The 17602-nt window shown below is 39.7% G+C and overlaps 1 protein-coding gene across 10 annotated transcripts in view; it reads right to left on the minus strand.

The window, feature by feature from the left end:
* The window catches only part of ARHGAP12 (Rho GTPase activating protein 12), a 133325-nt gene extending 117293 nt beyond the window's left edge, over positions 1–16032 (minus strand). For 2 of the 10 annotated variants that reach the window (XM_088789599.1, XM_088789587.1), the window contains exons 1-2: positions 15841–15985; positions 1112–1150 (exon numbers count right to left, since the gene is read on the minus strand). The gene's annotated coding sequence lies outside the window, so the exon portion shown is untranslated. Of the gene's footprint in view, positions 1–1111; positions 1151–15802 lie in introns of all 10 variants that reach the window. The other 8 variants (XM_019731495.3, XM_088789590.1, XM_019731496.3 and 5 more) reach the window with 7 other exon arrangements.
* Between the last annotated feature and the right edge of the window lie 1570 nt (positions 16033–17602).

The following is a 17602-nucleotide window of genomic DNA, read 5'->3' on the forward strand; positions in this document are numbered from 1 at the left end:
GTCTAATGTTTTGTACTGTCCTACATTAAAAACACTCTCATGACACTGTAATCTACATTTGTCATTCATATGACCAATATCAAAACAGTGACTGCAACAGCCAGACACAAGACTATCAAAAATAAGAGGTGAGAAGAACGTTCCTTCTTTTCATGACCTCAAACCTCCTTCACTTTCTTTGAAGGGCTCACTAATAATAACTAATGTGTATCAAGCACCTCCCAAGGGCCAGCACTGGTCTACGTTCACTGTGTGCCTTATCTAAGATCCCCGCTGTAGTTGGAGCTGACTTTCAATGACCCTGTACTCAAGTCAAGCCCTAACCATTGTGGGATGAACTGTGTTTCCCAAAAAGGTACGTGTAAGTCCTAACCCAGGACCTGTGAATGTGACCTTATTTGGAAATAGGGTCTTTGCAGATGTAATCCATTTAACATGAAGTTATACCTGATTAGGGGGAGCTCCAAAATACAATGACTGGTGTCTGTATAAGGAGCAAGATATTTGAAAAGAAGAAAAGGAGGCACAGAGGGAAGAAGCCCAAATGAAGACAGAGGCAGATACTGGAATGAAGCAGCTACAAGCCAAGAAATGCCAAGGATGTTGGCACCACCGGAAGCTAGAAAGAGGCAAGGCAGGATTGTCTCCTCGAGCCCTCAGAGGGAGCACAGCCCTGCTGACACCTTTGCTTTGGACATCTAGCTTCAGAACCTGTGAGACAATAAGTTTTGTTGTTTTAAGGCACCCAGCTTGTGACACCTTGTTACAGCAGGCCTGGGAAACTAATACACTCAACCCAGCACTCAAGGGTCCCAAGGCAAACCTGAGTAACTCTGAACACTGGGCACTGAAAACGTTTACCCATGGTCCCATGACAACCTGCCAGTTTTCCTCAGCATCCAAGCACTGGGCATGATATGACTGTACACTAAATATGACTTAACAATCACTCTCCTAAGGACAATACTCTTTGCCGTAATAGATAAACCCAGAGTCTGGCTAATAAATAAATTAGTGATATAATTTCAGTAACTAAAACTTACTTTCTAAACAAATTTCTTGAATAACAAATTTAATATAGTAATGTTTCCAAAATAAAAATATAACTTACCTTCGAAGGGGAAATAAATATCCAGTATTACATTTAAACCTATAAAAAAAAATAAAGTTCTGAATTAACTTTAGCCAGGATTGCTTAAATAAAGCTAAGAATACAATGCCGATCACATGTTAGAAGCCTAACTCTGGAGCTATAACGAACACAGCACCGTTCATGACCGTTCTGTTCAGCACCGCGTCCCACATACGGACCAAGCACAGGTATATTCTACCACCGCCCTCTCCTACTTCACTTCCACATTGTTTCAACTTCATTGCTGTCCCTTATTTTTATTCTGACAGAAATAGCTTTTTAAACTTCTAATATGAGAAACAACTTTTGTAAAATTGTTAAAATGACAAAACTGTCTCTCAGGTATATGATGCTGAGTGGGTAAAGAGAATGAAAACAGTGTTAAAAGTTGTTGGGAGCCCTGCCGTGTTTCCACGCAGGGTACTTACTAATTATAAATAGGGAACTAAACCTTTACGATAGAGATCTGTCAGTCATGAGCTTAACCCACTGGTCACACGTAGGAACACCAATGTGGGACAGACACCCTGCTGATCTATGCCCCCCAACGTGATGCCGTAAGACGTCACAATGGCACCTATGTTGTACTGTTGTCCCAAAAAATGTTTAAACTTAAGCTAATTATGAGGAAACAAACAAATCCAGAATGTCAGACACTCTATTAGACAACAGACCTGAACTCTTCGAAAAGAAAAATGATTTCATGAAAAATGAAAAAGGGATGGGCTGGCCTGGTGGCTCAGGCGGTTAGAGCTCCATGCTCCTAACTCCGAAGGCTGCCGGTTCGATTCCCACATGGGCCAGTGAGCTCTCAACCACAAGGCTGACAGTTCAATTCCTCAACTCCCGCAAGGGATGGTGGGCTGCGACCCCTGCAACTAACAACGGCAACTGGACCTGGAGCTGAGCTGCGCCCTCCACAACTAAGACTGAAAGGACAACAACTTGACTTGGAAAAAAGGCCTGGAAGTACACACTGTTCCCCAATAAAGTCCTGTTCCCCTTCCCCAATAAAATCTTAAAAAAAAAAAAAAAGAATTCCAATATTTAAAAAAAAAAAAAGAAAAATGAAAAAGGGAGATTCTTCCAGATTAAAAGAGACTACAGACACAACCAACAACTCCACATGATGTTCCAATAGATACCTACACCTGACCATATCAAAAATCCACTTCCTACCTCTACCCCCACCCAGCCCTGGCAAATCTGGATGGTCTTTTCCCCTCACAGGAAGTGAGAAATTCTGACCTTACAAATGTTCAGCCTCTATTTTTCATGCTGTATCAGGATCTTAGTCACTATGTGCTTTAATCCTTTTTCCTTATGGAAGTTTTTTGCTACAATGTTTCAAAATTCCACACAAGTATTTATCCCCCCGTAGCTTGTTTTTTCTCCCCCAGAAGTAATAAAATAAGAAATATCTGAAGACAGAGAAACAAGTAAGGGAATCTGCAGCAGGTTACAGTAGTTAAACATATTAAAATTGGTCAGGTATTTACCCATAGGAATGGAGAAAAGGGAAGTGAAGAATCACAAGTAAACTCTATGATGTCATGCCAGTCAGAGGGGGGCTGCGGGGTGGGGAGCAGCAACGGGTTAAAGGCCAGTCCCCATCAGCCTGTCACGGCGAGGTTTTATGGCTACACTTTCCCCATGACTAGACTACCAAGATAAGCACAGAGGAAGATAAAGTAGTCAGTTTCACCACATTCAACACGAGACATCCAACCTCAAGTTTTAGTTACAGGCAATGAGAATCGGGCAGACAAGAAAGAGAAGTAGTCAAAAGACATCTCTATAGAAAAGGTAGGTAGATACCAAGGTAGGTGACATAAGCAAGAGCGGCACAGTGGGATAAGAGAACAGGAGCTGCGACAGATTTCTAGGTAATATCTGGGTGGAGGATGGGAGGCCCCAACAGAGACTAATGAAATTATACACGTCTAGAAAGTCACATAGCAGGAATTACGTATTACAATCCAAGGTCTACGAAAAGTTAGATAATATAAAAAGGAAAATAAAAGCCTTATTATACACAATGGAGTCAAAGAAAATTAAAATAATTATGGGGTAGCTCTAAAAACTTAGATCTAAGTGAAAATTTTCTGCAACTGGCTGAATAACTTATGTTGCTTATTTTTATTCAAAAACATAAGCTGTATTAAAACAAATGTTTATAATTTTAATTTTGGCTTGTTTCTTCCTCTATTCCCCAAACTCATGGATTCTTCTCTGCAGATTAGCTTGCGCACTGTTCATCCTGGTAATCTATCCTCTCAAGTATTTTGGTTAGAATCTTACTCATTCAACTACAACACTCACTGAATCCAACACTCCCCTAACTGAAATATGTTCTATACTCATCACCACACTCCTGCATTCATCACATACACACCCTTAGAACTACTTACTAAGTACCCAACCACGAGTATATAGAAAGTTTTTGCCAAGTACCAACTAACTACTTTTCTTTACAGTTTCAAAAATATCCATGTAGGCTTTTCATGACGCTTGCCAGTCTTCTTCATGTTTCAACAAGAACAAACGGAACACATGGACACTCATAGACACACAACTGCTTACATCTTTTACTTCTCTTCCCCCAAGTCAGATTCAGAACTTTCTATCATGCTGTTTTAAAATCTAATACCCTCCTCCTTTCTGTCTGCCAATTTGTCTCATTTTCTGTCCTACCACAAACTACACAGCTCAGCAAATGTTATCTTCCTCCCCCAGGACATCTGCTTTACTCATCTACATCTCTCAGAATGCTATCCTTACTAGATATGTCAAAAAAGTATACTAGTAAACAAAATCTTAAGAGAAATATAGTAAATGTATCCATAATTAATGAATTTACAATTTAAGTCTAATACACATTACGTGCTACCTATTTAGCATTCTAATACCACAAACAAATGTTAATATAGCCTCCCGCACGTAAATGGTAACCAATTTTAAAATCCCACAATTTAAGCACCAATTCTTAACAACGAAGTCCTCCTAGTAGTTTTAAAAGTACTTGTTTAAAGTTAACAATTCTTGAACAGGACTCTACTAAAGAAATCAATTAAACTTAATGAGCACAACAAAAATGTTAAGAACAATTCCAGCATAAGAAATTATTCCACCAAGTTATTCTGTAAATTGCACACTTAACAAAAAATCATAGGGCACTTAAAATTTTTTCTTAAGGCACGATCCCTGTTTTCTAAGAATAAAAAAAATACATAAGACATTTCCTCAGGCCTAAAGAAGCAGAGGAAAGTGTAATGATTAAATTATAAATTATTCTGGCCGTGAAGAAATAGCAAAAATAGGAACAGTAGAAAGGATACAGAAAATAATCGGGTAACTGGAAAGCAACAGAGAACACAGCCAAGTGTAAACTGCTAAAGGAAACTAAAAACCAAGATTTAAATCTGAAACAAAAATGAGGAACCAACCAAAGAAGTGTTCGGGGAAGCAAGCCTATTTCAATAAAAATGACATCTGCATGAGGTATTTTAGGAAGATTTGTGTCAGTCTTTTTTAGTCAGAAATGGGTGAACATGACTTTTTCTTGGATTGTTACAAGAATGGAGAAAATATTCCAATTTGTAAAGGGAAAAATGTGACCTTGGAATTGGCCATGAATTTTTAGATTCACCTACCAAATGCATGATTCATGAAAGGAAATAAAGTAGAACTTTATTAAAATGTAAAACTTCTGCTCTGTGAAAGCCACTGCTAAAAGTATGAAAACATAAACCACAAACAAGGAGAAAATATTTGCAAAACACATCTGATGAAGGACTTGTATCCAAAATATACAAAGAACTCTTAAAACTCAACAAAATGAAATTTTTTTACATGGAAAAAAGATCTGAGAAGACACATCATGAAAGAAAATACGGCAAATAAGCACATGAAAAAATTTTCAGCATCATGTCATTAGGGAATTGCAAATTAAAACAAGATACCACTGACCATCTATTAAAACGGCTAAAATACAAAAGCTGACAACACCAAATGCTGGTGAGAATGTAGAGCAACAGGAATACATTGCTAGTAGGAAGGTAAAATGGAGCAGCCACTTTGGAAGACAGTTTACCTAGCAGTTTCTTACAAAGCAACATGGTCTTACCACACCATCTAGCAATCACACTCCTAGGTATTTACCCAAATGAGTTGAAAACTTATTTCCACAAAAAGTCCTGCAGCAAATGTTTACAGGAGCTTTATTTGTAACTGCCAAAAACTGAAAGCAACCAAAATACTCTATAATAGGAGAAAGAATAAACCGTTAGGCATAATACAATGGAATATTCAGTGATAAAAAAGAAATGGGCTATCAAGCAAAGAAAAGATACAAATAAAGCTCAGATATATTTTGCTAAGTGAAAGAAGTCAGTCTGAAAAAGCCACATACTGACTGATATCAATTACATGGCATTCTGGAAGTCAAAACCATACAGAGAGTGACTGCTAGGGAAGGAAGGGAGCGTTCCATAGAAGAAGCACAGGGGATTCTTTCAGGTCAATAAAACAATTGTGTATGATACTGCAATGGTAGATGTACAACATCATGTACTTATCACAACCCAGTAATCTTTACAACACAAAACATGAACTTGAATGCCTGCAAATTTTTAAAGATCAGTTAGGAGTTCCGGGGAATCCACTCATGGAAATCAGATGTGACAGGACAGTCTAACAGGTTTACGAATATATGGGACGACCTCACTGAGGGGTGGAGAGTAGATGCTGATCTAACTAATTTTGGAAATAAGTGGGTCTATAAGAATATAGACAAAGTAACTGCACATAAGTACTGTGTTCTAGTAAATAAAAACGTTCCCCATAGGACTGCGAGTTAAATTTTTGATACTCCTATACATATGCACTGGAATTGAAGAATTAAGTAAATGGAATGTGGTGGTGGGAGACAGGTTTCTCAATGTCGGAGTGGAAATTTATAGATAAGCAAGGGGAAAGGTTATACTGATCCACGTGATAACAGATTAGACTTGGAGACATCAGTATGAACTGAATGAACTCATTTTTAGCTTACGACAGATACAGGTGATTACACTTAAAAAATTACAGATACGTGCCTACACGCTGCTTAGTACACACATATTTCCTTGTAGTCAGTAAAAATGATGCCCTAGCAGCAACAAGCACACCTGCCACCCAGATTTGGTTTCTAATACCATCCTCCAAATAAAAGAACCCCAGCTCTTTGGAAAAATGGCTGATTGTAGCACGGGAGTGAAAAATACGTAAGACGAGCCTGGAGCATCTTGTAGTGCCATACTGACAGTCCTACCTCCTCCACCTGGATTTTCAGTATTTGATTTAAATGCTTCTTATTATTGGACAATTGTCTTCGTACACTTTCACTCAAAAGTGATAGCACACATATTTGATATTCAGATTGACATATCTTACATTATGCTGTCCCACATTTAAGTAATTTAAATAAACTCATATTTTTTTCTTTACTTTTCAACACTGCATTTATGGAGAATCACAGTACCTGTTTTTCTTATGAAAACACAAATTACAATTATTTAAGAGGTACCAGGGTTCTCCATTATCAGTGGTTGTTATAGCTTCAAAAGCATTCTAAAATGATCTCTTACACGGAGATGCAAATCCTGACCCAGTTAATATGTAACAGAACAAAAAGAAGCCCATTATATTCAAAAAAATTTTGCAAACTCAGTACTTTAGTAAGAGCCCTGATCAAGCCGTTTCAGACCAAAAAACACTAAAGATTAAACTGGGTTTTCATCCCTCGAGATCCAGTTGCACCCACTAAGAGTTTTAATGTGATGATGTAGAATAGCAAGAAGATAGTCTGTGAGGTTAAAAACTCAAAATCAGTAAACAGTCTGAGGAACAAAAAAATGTTTTCTTAAGCAAAAATGTTAACTTTCTTTTCCTTTCATCAAAAGCTACCTACATGGACAATAGCTCCACATGAACCTTTAAAACTACCTTTCTATGATGATCGTTCTGCTCCTGCACCTTTCAGCTCTTTACTCCCCTCTAAATGCACTCCACTAAATGGATTCTTCCTTCTATACCCTCAACACCTCAACCCCATATTTTAATTTCTTAATAAGAACTTTCTAAAAAAAGGAAATTAACTTTTTTTTTTACAGTTCATATAATTTTGATCTTGCTTCTGTGGCATCTCATCGACCCCACCCCGCTTGTAACAACAACTTGGTTTTCCTTTGGGGAAGCACCCATGTCCACTCTCAGTCCATGTTGTTATACAAGTTGTTACACATTAATAAGAAAATCATAACCTTGGTCTTTATAGTTTAATAGGATTTCTAATCCTCTAATAATTTAGAATAAAAACTTCATTTGCTTCACAGTGGCACAACTCTATGGGTTACTGAAGCATAACCCCCCAAAACCCATTCAGATGTTCCTCCGAAACTACACATATTACTCTCTTAAAGAAAAATCTTTGACATCACTACTTACATTCAACCACTTTCAAATGTTTACAAAGTCCCATGCTTTAAAAACAGATATAAACCACAAAACAAAGGCAAATACATCTACAAGTGTAGTGACTATTAAGGTCTGGCTGTTGCAAAGTAATAGTAACACATCAATAACTCACTTAATAAAAAGTATTTTTATAATGCTTAAATTATGCCAGTCTACTTAAATTAACATTGTGATAAGAAGTGTCATTATAGGCAAAGGACTTGAATACACATTCTTCCAAAGATGTACAAATGGTCAACAAGCACGTGAAACGATGCTCACAATCACTAATAATTATTGAAACGCAAGTGAAAACCACAATGAGAAACCACTTCATACCATTAAAATGCCTATTGTAAAACCACAACAAAAAACAAATAACAAGTGTTGGTGAGAATGTGGAAAAACTGGAATTCTTGTGCATTGCTGGTGGGAATGTAAAACAGTGTAGCCGCTAGGGAAAACAGTATGAAATTTTTTCAAAACATTAAAAATAAAATTGCCATATGATCCAGCAATTCCATCTCTGGATATACATCCAAAAGAACTGAAAGCAGAGACTGGAACAGATATATGTACAGCCATGCTCATAGCAGCATTATTCACAATAGTCAAAAAGGTGGAAGCAAACTGAATGTCCCTAGGTGGATAAATGGCTAAGAAGAACGTGGTATATACATATGATAAAATATTATATGGTAGATATTACCACAATAAAGAGTCACTGAAGAATACCATTTAAATCATCTTATACCTATCTAATCCTAAAGTCACTAAAATCCTCACCTAGCTTTTACAGATCTTCCTTCAAAGTAAACATTAAAAGGCAAACATTCAAACTTTTGGAAAACTGAAAAGTAGCACTTATGTTGCATACAAATGATGAATTACCAATCTCTCAGAGCTTTCTGTCCTCTACTGGAAAAAAAAGAAAACACTCCATGAGTCTTAACTTTTATTCAAGTTTATATTATTTTACCAAACACTAAAAACCCAATAATGCAAATTAAAACCAAAACAAGATATCACTACAACCCAACGACAATAAAGTTATTTAAAAAAAAAATATTTTTTTAAAGACAATATGAAGTGCTGACAAGGATACCCACAGCTGGAACACTCAAACAGTGCCAGTGAGAATGCGAAATGGTAAAGCCAGCTCAGTAGCTTCTTATAAAGACATTGCCATAGACTATATTCTGGGCCATGAAACAAATCTCAATAAATTTAAAAGGACTGAAATTATACAAAGTGTTTTCTCTGACAATTAAATTATAAATCAGTAAAAAGATATCTTAAATCCCCCAAATTTGTTGTTGGAAATCTAAACTACACATTCCTAAACTCAGAGGTCAAAGCAGAAATCAAACAGGAAATTTGAACTGAATGAAAATGAAACACGACATTTCCAAATGTGTGGGATGCAGCTAATGTAGTGCTTAGAGAAAATGTATAGCACTAAATTCCCATGTTAGAAAAGAAAAAAGGTCTCAAATGACATAAGCCTCCAAAGAAACTAAATAAAAAAGAGCAAATCAAACACAAAGCAAGCAGAAAAAGGGACATGATAAAGATCAGAGAAGAAATCAATAAAAGAGAAAACAGTATGTTAGAGGAAATAAAAAAAAACCAGAAGCTGATTCTTTGAGATCACTAATACTGGTAATCCTCTAGCCAAACTGATCAAAAACAAAGAGAAAAAGCACAAATGACCAATATCAGGAATAAGACAAGGGATATAACTATAGATCCTTAAAGACATGAAAAGGAAGATAATATGAACTTTATGCCAATAAATTCAACAACCTAGATGAACTGGACCAATTTCTTTTTATTATTTATCTCAAACTTATTTATTGTTTTAGCAAGTGATAAGAAGTCTGAGAGGTGCATTACTGCATCATCTGAGACTTGGCAGTGTGGGTGGTGAGGGTGAGGTTTGCTTCACTAAGGAAGTTTTTTGATGTTTATGAGAGCTCTGTTTAGTTGAAGATGTTCTTCAACTAAACAGAGCTCTCGTAAACATCAAAAAACTTCCTATAACATGGCTGAAAAATCCTTTAAGCCGAATGCAAGTTCAGGTAGCAAGTGCTTCTGTCCAATGGAGACAAGATGAACTGAATTTACTCTTTCACCTGTGCTACAGTGGAGGGGCGGCAACTCGAGAGGCGCCAGAGACACACGGGAAAGACTGAGCCCCGTGGCCCCAGGGTGAGGGCTGCAGGGACAGCCGCCACCATCCCTTGGGGAGCCTGCCCCATGCGCAGCCTCGAACTGGACAAATTTCTTGAAAGACAAATTACCAAAGCTGAAGAAGAAACTGTCTTTAAAATAAATTGAATCTGTCTTTTAAAATCTTCCCACAAAGAAAACTCCTGACCCAGATGGCTTCACTGGTGATTTTACCAAAAATGTAAGGAAGGTAATATTTACAAATTCTATACAAACCTCTTTAAAAAAACTGAAACAGAGGGAAAACAGTCCAACTCATTCTATGAGATCAGCATTATCATACCAAAACCAAAGACATTATAAGAAAAACTACAGATCAATATTCCTCATGAACACAGACACAAACATATCTCCAACAAAGAACTCATTTCTAGAATACATAAAGAACTGTACAAGTCAATAAGAAGACAAATAACCCAATAAAAATGGGCAAAATATATAAACAGATACTTATCCAGAGAAGATGGACAGATGGTAAATAAGCCCACGAAAAGATGCTCAACATCTTTAGTCATTAGGAAAATGCAAATGAAAACCATAACGAAATAACACTACACATCCATTAGAAGGCTTAAAATTTAAGACTGACCATGCCAGTGATTTTGAGAATGTGAAACAACTAGAACTCTCACACACTGCTAGTGGAGGCATAAAATGGCAAGACCACTTTAGAAAAAGTTTAGCAGGTTCTTAAAAATGTTAATATATACCTACAAGCTGACCCAGGGATTCTACTCCTAGGTGTTTACTGAAAAGAAATGAAAGCACATGACACCACAAAGACCTGTATGTGAACGCTCACAGCAGTTTTTTTTGTATTTTTTGTAATAGCCCCAAACTGGAAACAGGTGAGTGGATAAACTAATTGTGGTATATCTACACAAAGGGACATATCACTCACCATAAAATGAAGCAAACTACTGATACACACAAGAAACTGGATGAATCTCAAAATAATTTTGCTGAGTACAAAACATCCAGACAAGAAAGAGTGCTTACTATAATGATTCCATCTGCATAAAATTCTAGAAAATACAAAATAATCTATAGTGGCAGAAAGATCAAAAGTCACCAGGGAACAAGGGCAATGAAATACAAAGGGGTTCAAGAAAAAGTTTATTTTGGGTGGTAGGTGATAAATACAGTTCATTATCATGATAATGGTGATAAGTGGTACATACTTCCTTTATACATGTGAAAACTCATCAAATTGCACACTTAAGTATGTGCAGTTTATTATACAGCAATTGTACCTCAATCAAGCTGTTAAACAAAATCCTAACAATGCAAATAAAACTTCCCAGATACCACTATCCCCCTACAGAATGGCTTTAAACATGTATATTTGTATTTGGTAAGGCTACCGCCAACTGGAATTCTCACCCATTGCAGGTGGGAATGTAGAATGGTACACCCACTTTGGCAGCTTCTTATAAAGGTATATATACATTTATCATCTGATCTAGCAATTCCTCTTCTATCCAAGAGAAATTAAAAACATAAGTCTATGGAAAGGCCTTACATGAACATTCGTAACAGCTTTATTCGTAAGAACCAGAAATTGGAAACATCCCAAAGTGCTATACCCTGGTGAATGCCTAAACAAATTGTGATACAACCATCTGTAAAACAGGAAACAATACAAATCCCAAAAGATCCTTATGAGAATGGAAAAAGAACATGTGAAAAAGCACTTAATAAACAATAAAGCACGACAGCGAGCATCACACTAAACACTGCTTACTAGAGGAAGCAAAGCTATGATAGAAAAGTCCTCAAAAATCATACAGAAGGCTCATACAGTATGCAGCCTTCTGTCTGGCTTGTTTCACTTAGAATAATGCTTCTGAGGCTCATCCATGTTGATGTACGTATCTGTACTTCATTTCTCTTTACTGCAGAGTGTCAGTGTATGTTAGTGTATACCTCAATAAAACTGATTTTTCAAACAAACCACGAATATATAGCAAAGACCTGTATGTGAACGCAAATTTTTAAAGATCTTCCTCTAACTTCAAAATATATTCTAAATTCTCCTGTAGTAAAAGGAACGAGTACAGATGTCGGGCCTGAAATTTAAATCTAGGATTTGCCTTTTATCAGCTCTCAGACCCCTCTGAGCACCTTATCTGAAAAATAAAGGAAACAATACAAAAGATCCTTGTGAGAATGAACAGAGAAAAAGTACTTTAGAAACAGCAAGGAATGATACTGAGTATCCACAGCAATCACTGCTTACTCAAAGAAGCAAAAGTTGTGAGTAGAAAAATATTCCCAAGTGAACCGATAGCTTATAAAAGGAGTCCTTCCTCTTAACATCCTTGTCCCCGCCTCTCGCCAGCTACAAGACCTAAGACAAGTCCTGAACCTCTCTCTGAGCCTCTGTGTTTTCCATTTGTGAAATGGGGCTTATTAATAGGACATAGGAGAATTAAGAGTAAATGTGTAGAGCACGTGGTATAATGCCTGGCACATGGTAAGGGCTTTATAAGTTTTAGCTTATTACAAAAATTCCATTATTAATCAGACCTACTACCAGCCTCCATCCTGCCCAGCTTAGCTAGCTGCAGTAGTGTAGGTCCTATTAGTGATCTAAATCACTGCTTCTCAAATGTTGAGGTAACAATGGAATCACCTGGAGAACTGCTTTAAAATAAAAACAAAAGATTTTATTTTAGGTGAGTTTTAAATTTACAGAATTACTGCAAAATAGTGCAGAGTGTACTATCCCATATACCCTGCCCACAACTTCCCCTAGTATTAATATCTTACATTGGGACTGTATATTTGTCATATTCAATGAACCAATACTGATAATAATATCAATACTTTATTCAGATTTCCTTAGTTTTTCCCTAATGCCCTTTTTCTGTTCTAGGATCCCATTCAGAATACCACATATACATTTTGGAGTCATATCCTGTAGCTTTTAAAACAAAATTTATTGAAACCCTAGACATTCTAATTAGAGGAAGTATGAGGGAGGGCCCAAAAACTTACATTTCTAACAAATTCCCAAAGGTCACTGATGGGGCTAATCTACCAATGTACTTCAAATAGCACTGCTCTAGGTTCTAGACTCCAGATGTGTGCTGTTCAATACAGGAGCCACTAGCCAAACAGGGCTACTGGGTATCTGCTGTGTGGCTAATCCAAATTGAGATGTGCTGAAAAGTACACATGGGATTTCGAAGACTTAGTCTGACAAAAAGAACGTAAAATATCTCATTAACAATTTCATATTGATTGCATGATAAAACGATAAAATTTATTTACCTCACTTGGGGGTTTCTTTTTTTCACTTTTTTAGTTTTATCACGTAGGTACTTACAACTCGGAAATTACACAGGTGACTGGCATTTATTTCTATTGGAGAGCAGTGGTCCGTGTTCTGGGCTGAAGAGAAGCTTCGGTATCACCTGGGGGCTTGTTAGTGTTTAGGTGATTCCCATGCAGGGGAGGGGCCCTTAGAGACGTCAGCATTTAGCAGTTCAGTTCAAATAAAAAACTAATCAACAGCAAACTGAAACTGCAGGATACTTACTAAGCCAATAAAGTCGATAAAACAGAAAAATGGCTGAATCACAGCAAAGCCTTCCACAAATGAGGATGTGGCAAAATTAGACTAGTTAACGATCAAAAAGAAAAACCACAGATAATGGCCCAATGGATTCCTCAAAAGAGCATGATTTGAACAGCATGATTTGAAGTACAATGACGCTATGTGACACCATCATACCTTTTCACATCTGATTCACTCTACAAAATAGTGCATATCTGCAATTTTTGCAACGTATAACTAAACTGTTTAAAAAGTTTAATTCACTTTTCTCTCCCACTATTTATTATAAACTTATAATGCCTGTTTTAGGCAGTTTTACCTTAAGCTGCTTTTTCCTAGTACCAATTTTCTCAGCAAAATATTAGTGCTACCTATCATTTAATAATTTTACACATCCCTGTATTCATTATTTTATTTTAGTCAACTTAAGATTTTTATTACCCTTTTATTCTTGGAAATATCAACTGCATAACTTACAGTACTTAAATTTGTAAAGCCCACTTTCCAGCCATCTTTTTAAAATAAAGCACTAAACAGATACTGTCTAATTAATGAAAGAAAAGCTAAATGATTAACTACAAATCATACGCTATTTTTCTACAGCATTCTCGTACATATGTTCACTTGTGCCTCACAACTGGTATAGTAAGTAAAAAAAATCTATGTTACATAAAATATTGACTATAGATGGACAACTAATATATACAGATGGCATTAAGAATCAGTGACTCAGCAATCTTCTCCAACTCCTATGGTTGATAAAGTACAAGCAGAAATCTATCAACAAAGACTGGGGCATGCATGCATGCATACACGTATTCTCTCTCTCTCTCTCTCTCTCTCTCTCTCTCTCTCTCTCTCACACACACACACAAACACACACACACTCACACACACACACACAATCTATTATATTACACTTTGTTTATTTTTCCACAGAGAAACACCTCCAGAGCAGTGGAGTTACATGCAACCATGGGTCACACGTATACTATGTGCCCCGCCTGGCTGGCTCTGGAGGTTGCATGCATGGCTCAGGGTCAAGTCGTCACTGCCTACTCTTAGGCACAGCTCTGGATTCCCTGATTCCTGCTCTGAACGTTTCCAGGAGCATTTTTAAAACAAAGAGAAAAATGACAACAGCTTGACCAAAAAAGGTACAGAAAGATGACCCATTCTGTTTTACACCCTCCTGTAGATTAGGTAAGGAGCACTGGATGTGGACAAATATATCTCCAGGCCACGTTTCCCAACTTTCAAGTATGAAAGAGCAGTGGCCAGGGGCTAGATCCTTTTTAACATCCTTTCACTGCAACATTCAGTCTTCTGAGGTCTCACCTCTAGAAATGGGTGGCAGAATCTGAACCAGAACCCCAGTGACTCCTCATGCAATGCTCCTTTCTCCACATTACCTGCCCTTAGCAATATGTGCACAAGTGGTCAATAAAATCTACTTCCATATGTCATAATTACCCATAAACCAATACGAGTGTTAATAGCCTTTACCCATTAACAAACACTTCACTTGGAATGGTATTAGAACGTTCATAATGGTATGCTTTAGACATGTTGCTTTTTTAGCCTTTGCAAATACATTTAACACCGCTGCTGCATCCAGAAGGAAAACATCACACGCCTCTAAAACTGAAGGCCAGTTCTCTAATGACCCTATGGACATTTCTTCTCAGAGGATTTGCAGTATCTTAAGATACAACACATATAGGACAACTGATTGTCTTGGAAAACGCAGCACGCTTGTGAAGACGATTTTTTTTAATTCAAGGACTTCGAGGAGATTCCTCTCAGAAGAGTTGTAGAGCAGCAAATATCCATTTTGCAGGGGCGGGGCACCTCTAAATACTGCAGAGACGAAAGTACCCAGTTTAAGGTCAACAGTCCCGGAGGCGAGGCCCCAGGTGGGCTCCCTGGGTGGGCGGAGGTTTAAACACCCTAAAGCAGTTAGGCAGAGGGCACACGCAGGGGCAGGAGCCGAGGAAGGAGGGCAGCTCCAGCCAGTCTTATATACACATACACACACACACACACACACACACACACACACACACACACCCCGACACCCTCCTTCCTGGGGGCGGGGCGGGCGCTGCCCTCACACAGGAAGTCAGGAAACCCGGGGGGCAGAGGAGGCACAACTTCAAACCATTTAAAACCCTCTCGCCCACGGCAGCCCCTGCGCTAGCAACAGCCCCCCTTTCCCCCGCGCGCACTCCCGCGCCCCGACCCCTCCGGCGGCGCTCCCAGCCTCACCTCGCGCGCACCTCGGGGCCGACGCGCCTCCCGCACACGTCTCCCCCAAACTCCGCCGCCCTCAGTGGGCAGAGCCCCGGCCCCGAAACGCCTTTGTGCAGCGCCCCACTAACCTGCCCTCCGTCCGCGGTACCCGCGCCAGCCACCTTACCGAGGACTCGGAGGCCTCGCGGGAGGCAGTACCCTCTTCACCAGCACGGGGGCTGCGGGAAGCCGCGACGAACCTGAACGGCGCTCACACGGCGGCGGCCGCGGCCGGCGGGTTCCCGCAGGCTGGTCTCCGCGGGAGGGTAAGTTCCAGGGCACGTCGGAGCGCGCCGGCGCGGGGGCGGGGGCGGGTCACGTGATGGTAGGGGGCGTGGCTCGGATCACTGATGGGGAGGCGGGGCGCGGCTCACGTGATGACCCGATGGCCGCGAGTGAATCGGCATCTGGGGATCCAGGAGCGAGAGGGGGAAGCCGAGGGAGGACGGTGGAGGGGCCGAGGGTTGGACGGGTGCGGGAGCTGCGGTCCAATTGGGCGTCAGCACTTTGTAAACAAAAAGTGGGGAACACTGGGAAAACGCTCGTGGGGATAATGAGGGAAGGGCGAGCCGGAAAAGGACCGAGCGCTGGGGTGGCTGGAACGCAGCCCAGGGAAAGAGCGAGGCGATGGGCCCTGCGCCCTCGCGTCCTCGGCCCACTGGCCTACTGGGAGTTGCTGCTGGGCGTAGGTCAGTCGTTCACGGGCCCCCGAAGTCCCGGGGAGACTCGGAAAAAGTATCACGCTACCTCGGGGATGCAATGGCACTCTGGAGACATTGTGTCCATTACCCGGCCTATGCGGAGCTATTCTTTGCCGGGGCCACCAGAACACAGTCAGGGCTGAAGGGGACCCTGGGGACCCAGGAGCGGCTGCCCCAAAGTCAGGCGACTTCAGAGCAGCATGACTACTCATTCAGCACCCAGCCATCCACGGGGCTACTGTGTACAGGCCCCGTGGGGGCCACAGTGTCATTGCCCAAAGTCATCCCATTTTGCAGCGTTTGCAGTCCGGCAGCACAGAATACAGAAGTCAGAGGCGTTCAAGGTTTCTCATAGGTTATCCTATGACAGAAGGAGTTCTGAACTGGGAATCTGGAAAGAGACCTGGCTTCCGCCATAGTCACTTCCCGCTTCTCGGCCTCAGCTATCAAAGGAGCTTGTTGACTGAACTCAAAGGCTCCTTTTTCTAGCTGTAAAATTCAATGACAAAAACGTAACTAAGAAGTATTAAGACTTCAGAAATCACTCATTCAGTAACCAATTTTTGATTGTCGCTATTATGGTGCAGGGATGGAATTTTAATAATGGCAGGGGGCAGGGGAGAGCCAAGATACGATTCAAGAGCCACTCTCTGGAACTAGCTCTTTTCTGTCCTCACCTCGTACTTAAAGATGCCTTTGTATCTGGCCTCCATGTCACAAGCTGAACTCTCAATTATTCTTTAAAGACTGCAAAGAACCCCGTGGGAAATTGGCAAGACTTTTAAGAGCTGTAGTTTACCACCTTCTTATAAAATTAAATCTAATGGGGGCGGCGGCTAAAATTTTAAGATATTCTTCTTTTAGTAAGGAAAGATACTCAAAATAAGCCTGAGACCATACTATCTCTGTCATTGCATTTGCTACCAGCCTTTCCTTGACACCAATGGTCTTTTCTGCCTCCCTCAGTTTCTACGATGTTTCCCTGCCCTTGCTCAGTATACTGACTATTGCTGCTATGTGCTTCTGGAACTACTTTTTAAAGATCTCTTACTAGAACCAAAACAAGGACAGACTGCAAAAAGGAAACTGTGCCCTGATGGGATGTGCCTTATCCCTACCCCCCAAACCTGAATTGGGCACCCTTGGTTTCAGCAAGAGAGAACTAAACAGTTGGCATATACTTGCTGA

This window comes from Rhinolophus sinicus, chromosome 1, assembly GCF_057876585.1.
Source record: "Rhinolophus sinicus isolate RSI-liver-muscle chromosome 1, RSI-T2T, whole genome shotgun sequence".
In the NCBI taxonomy this organism is placed as follows: Eukaryota; Metazoa; Chordata; class Mammalia; order Chiroptera; family Rhinolophidae; genus Rhinolophus; species Rhinolophus sinicus.